Raw genomic sequence first — 6000 nt, forward strand, 5'->3', positions numbered from 1 at the left:
CGCATGTGCACTACCGATCTATGGATTATAATGCGCATGCGTTGGTCTTGAGTGCCACGCATGCTCAATATTGTATTAAGATGATGTTCTAACCTCTATATTAGTAGTACTGATGAAAAGTAATAAGTAATTATTTACATTTATTTAAAGATCTATATTATTTACAGTTTCTCTACACACATGCAAAATAGTTGTCTAGACAACATTTTAAATCCCATTATTTTAAGAGTTTTTAAAAAATTAAATTTGATGGATTAATAACATAGTGTCACCGCAAGTATTATTTTTTTTAATGTGTCTATATAGGAAATTTTAAAATAAAGACATTTTATTCAGGTCATATTAGCTGTTGAGTGGAAGCAAAAAGGAGTCAAATAATTGTCTCTTATTTTAATCCTAAAAAGGTACAATACAATTAAGTCTGCATACAACTTAAAATACCAGTACACATTCATGGAGAAAAAACCTTGTTAGATGTCAAAATAAACAATTTCAACAGTGATCTGCACATAAGGTTCCTCTTAATTTGCTGTTCAGTGTCTGCATGACATGCAAGTACATTTATTTAAAAAATTAAAATAACTTAAAAATTTAAGTTCAATATACAAACACAGCACTCAGATCAAGCAGTTGTTACTAAAGTGAACATTTATATTTAACTTTATAAATTGTTGTCCTTGGGGCTATAGTGATTGCCGTCACAGATGAAGCAGTCTGCTGACCAAGTCTTTGGTCGAGTAAAATGCACAAAGGATTCCTTTCCTTCCTTCTCCAATATAGCCTTGCGGGAAGTCTTTAAATAAGTCAGCAAAGGCAACTGGTCACTTTATATGGCACTTGGTCAATCTCCTTGTAGTCACTGGACTATGCACTCCAGTTGACAAGGCCTATTGTAAGACAGAGAATTAAAGCTATAAAAAGTTCTGAGCAAAGCTTAAAATGCATTTGCAGCTAAACTTAATGTGTAGAACTATCAACTGGTATAAATATAAAAAAATGAAAATTAATAAAGCTTACTGTCAAGCCAGGCAAAATGAGCGTTACAAACAACATCATGGAAAAGCCAGCACGTCAGAGAGTCTGAAGAAGGCCACATCTCCATCTTCTTTGACTACATTCATGAGGATATGCCACAGGATCTCAGGAGGCATCTGCTGAAAAAAAAAAATTGGTTAATATTATAATATAAAATACTAGTCAAATAATAGCATATATTTAAAATGTAAAAAAAATATATACATTCGGAATAGGGAAAACTCCCACCTAACTTGTGTAATCAGCTTCTGCTTCCATTTCCAATTCTCCTAAAGAAAGAAAGAAAGAAAAAGAACGAACGAAAGAAATAAAGAATGAAAAGATAGAAAGTTCGCACCAATACATCAATCATGCAATATTTCTCCACATAGGAGAAAAAAAATCACCATAAAACACCAAATACTGTGCAAATTAACATTATTATAGAGATGATAAACAACTGCTACTTCTACTCCTCCTCCTCCATCACCTACTACTACTAATAAATATGTTTTATTTATTTGAAGAACTTGGAAATAGGCTTACTTCACAGGATAATTTGTTAGCAGGAGCAAGTACCACCATCTTCTTACTGCAGACTTGAAAATATGCTTAAAGTAAATCACAATCACTGTTACGAACTTGAAAGGGTCTAGAGCATGTACCGCAACATTTATATATTAACGTGCTGCTGAAGGTGGGGGTATGGTGGAAGAACACATGACAGACTCTTTCAAAGGGAAAAATAAACTGGGCTTTATTCACAACAAGCCAAAAGGCCACTGGACCCAGTCAAAACAACAATAATGTGCGCTTGGTACAATGTGATAAACAAACAAACAATAAATTGGAAAAGAACAAAAGCGGCACCAAAGGAAAGAACTAAATATAACAAAACATCCTTAATCCTTAATCTTAACCTAATCTAACCAAAACAAAAAGAACATAAACCGAAATCTTCGGTGCATCCGGCACCCTAACTAAATTACCTACAAAACAGATATACAAGGGATGGCACTCACTTCTTACCTGGTGTGTCTAAACAATCATCTGCTATGAGTGCAATGTATATCGCGATATACTAACCTGCGTTCTCTTCCCAGAATGTCAGTTTTTTAACCGATATCTCCGAGTGAATGAAAAGGTAGACACAAACTAATCTCGCCCATGTTAAAACGTAACAAATATTCAGAAATACAAAGAAACAAAGCACATAGCACACAACTTAATTCGCGGGCAGAAACATTGACAAAAACTCAGTTTATGGCAGAAAACTCATTCCGCTACAAAGAGCTCGATTTACTACAGAGGAGTTCTCAATGTGCTCCGGAGAGAAAGCATTAATGAACACGTAACTTCATCTACAGCGATATCATTAACTTGATTGCAAATAAATGCACAGACACTATTTAACTGAACGGAGATGACATAACTGAATCCAATGATGAACTGCCTTTAACTATCATTTTTGCATTATTGACACTGTTTTCCTAATGAATGTTGTTCAGTTGCTTTGACGCAATGTATTTTGTTTAAAGCGCTATATAAATAAAGGTGACTTTGACTTTGACGTAACCCCTTTAACCAGCTGGGCAGCCTCCGATTGGCTCTGAAGCGGCGCCTTAATGATGACTGAGGTCCGACTCGGCCAATCACAGCAACCTGTGAGCAGAGAGAGTAAACTAGAGACAAAGAGAAGATAATGAGCACAACAACCGACACGTGCTCAATACACCGACATGCACAGATCAATGAAAATAGAATATGCGTGGAGTGTAACAATCACCCTTTGAGAATAAACTTTTTACCAAATTATTAGTTTTGATAGCTCACCTCAGCAAAATCAAAGACGCCTCCCATTCCAACATAACATTAACATTAATAGTAAGTTACTTCAAAACAGACATAAACAATAGTAATGAACTTGAATTTAATGGTTTTGTCTGACTGTATCAATATCTTAAGTTTGTTGGATATTGATTTTGCTCATAAACTAAAAAATAAATTAACAATGAAAGACCGCAATCTGACAAAGCTATCGAGGAAAATGAACATTACTTATTGTTAAACAATTCTTCCTACCACCAACACAAACACTCCACAGTTATTTGAACAATTCTGCCTTGGCGCACCCTGTTGAGTTAAATTGAAATAAACATGTTATAATTGTTCAAAAATAAACGATGTGGTTGAATATCTAAAATGGAATTTGGTGATGGCCACAAGAAAACTGCTTACGTTGAGATCATCATGTCCATACTCTTTCCACGGCCCAGGATGTAGTTCCTGTGCAAGTAATCTACAAAGCATTTAAACAACAACAATTAAAACAAAAATGGAATAAAAATAATAATGAAATACTAATAAACAAACAAATTCTTGGCTCATTTATCACTGTTTAAACTATTTTTTCTTTGAACTGTAAAATATAATTCCTGCGATAAGTTAGATTTAAATAGTTTAAGCATCAATGAAAAATGAGCCATAAAACAAAAAACGCAAAAGGATGTTGTTTACATTTAAGATGAGTAATTAACTGCACTTTTCTTATTACTGTAGCAGGACAGTAACAGCAGTGAAAATGTGCATTTTCTCTACAGTGTGAATTGCACTTAACAATCACAGAATTTGGTGGGAAGTTACACACATATGACATGCATTATTCTGATCAAATTTTATAAAGCAAAATAAAATAAGTAGAGGTGTAATTATACTTACCATCATGATGTACTGCCAATTTTAGATGATTCTCTAAATGGTTACAGCACCCTGTACACCTTGAAATTACTGGACAACTGACCTTTTTAAAGTATTCATTAGCCGAGCAAAATCAGGGTAATTTTACATTAGCCCTGCAGACTGTTCACATAGTATTATGCACTGAAGTAAGATTAAAATGAGAATCGCTGTGAGCATTATACAAGTCATGTCAGCTAAACATGTTTAAGCCACTTCGGATACATAACACTACATAAGACTATACATGTTGAAAAAACAAAACATTAAATGAAGATTACAAAGATTAATTACCAATCACTGTTAATTAATCCACCGTTTTCCTCTTTTTGGAAGACCAAAGCACATGCGATCGTTTACCACCTCTTTACTGCGCACAACACCGCGCATGATTGTGCAGAAGAATCATCTGTTTCCTGTGGTCTTGTCCTGGTGCTCCTCTGAGACAAGGTCTTTACAGGGGATCTGTATCTGGGGCTCTAGTTGTCCTGGTCTCCGCTGTCTTTTAGGGCTGTAGAGCTCCTTTCTAGGTGCTGATCCACTATCTGGTCTGTCACAGTCACAAATTCACAGCTCAGCCGCTACGCATCTCCATTCAAACACAGCGGTGTCTGGTTTATGAATTAATGTGCATTTTTAAACAAATCTAACGTTACTGAGTCAATGATTCAATTACCCTTGCTTTATTCCTGAACTAATCAGCCGTTCAAACGAATCAGTTGAATGAATGATTCAGTGATAAGATCAGTGACTTGCTGCCACATTACTGGCAGTTTTAATTTCATTTTTAACATATCTTTTCAGTTATTTGAATCATTTAATATTTCTATATAAAAAATGTTATATATAAAATCACAATGTGGACTTATAAATTAAATTGCACTCATGCCACCTCTGAGGCTCATTAAACATCTGAAAATACACCTACATGCCACTTGTGTTCTTCTGTTCCACCTCTGTACAAATTTTGTTAATACTGATTTCATTTAATTTGATTTGTTAACTACTTCTTATATTACTTGTTCTTATTCTATTGTTTTAATTATACATTTTAAAGAGCATATATATTTTTCAAATTTGACAAAAGATAAAATACTTTTAATAAAGTTAGAAAAATGTCATTACAAAGGTAAAAATAAAATTCTCCTGTGAATCACTTTGAGTCAAATATCACCTCGTAATGGGAAGGCAAATGTTTTATCAGGTTTTTTTTAATGAACATTAGAAAAACAGAATGAGGCTATAGCTTAGAAAGCGGAGATATTCATTCTTCATTCAGAAGGCATAGTAGTCTATATGCGATGGCATGTGTCCAGAATTATGATTGATGAGACCTTTGACCTATGAATTATTTCCAGATGTGCCCTTTGACCTATGAATTATGTCCAGATTCGCCCCATCCGGCATGCGTGAAATTGATCCGTCATGCTTTGAGTTCCGGGAGGTGATGTTGTTTGTTCAGCGACCAAGTGATGAATGAGTTCAGCTGAAGAATTTGTTTGAAGATTATATGGATCGTTTCCATATTCGGACTCTTCTGGACACGTCTGTGTGTTACGCGAGCGCGGTATCAGGTTGCAGTCTGTAATGCTCGAGCGTATGTGTACGTGTAAACTGTGATAAAACAAGTACGTTTTGTTGAAGAATAAATATAATAAATGATTTTAACAGATCGTGAGATCATGCGTGTCTGGGTGTGTGTGTGTGTATGCATTTAATATGCCGTTTATATAAAACAATTCTCAACGTATTAATAAACTGCGAATAAACCAATAAAAATATAAATTCCCCAAACATTATTTTGAAAGTCTCCCGCGTGCGAGCGCTAAGATTCCTCACAATGAGTTTCACAACATTTTGTCGTGATTAAACTAAATCTGTGTCGCGAGCCTTCTATTTCACTCTCTTTAACAGCATGCATGTGTGTACGCATGTTCCTGTCATTTCGGTCCACTGCAAAAGATAAAGTGAATAAGTAGAGAAAACGTTTTAAATGCACTACATCTCTTACGAGCTATATAACTTTTAATGTTTAAATATACAGACTCGCTTTAAATGTATTATTTTTAGCTTTAATGTCCACCAAATTAATGTCCACACTCAAATCCTTAAACAGGTTAATGAGCTCTTTCAGCATCTATACTTGTAATAATGCTTAAAATAATTCCATTAGGTTCTAAGCTACAGCTAAATGTTAAAACAGTGTGTGTGTGTACGTTAGAAAGTTTGAATGAAAAATGTTTTAGGGGT

This window comes from Carassius carassius, chromosome 26 (assembly GCF_963082965.1).
Source record: "Carassius carassius chromosome 26, fCarCar2.1, whole genome shotgun sequence".
Lineage (NCBI taxonomy): Eukaryota > Metazoa > Chordata > Actinopteri > Cypriniformes > Cyprinidae > Carassius > Carassius carassius.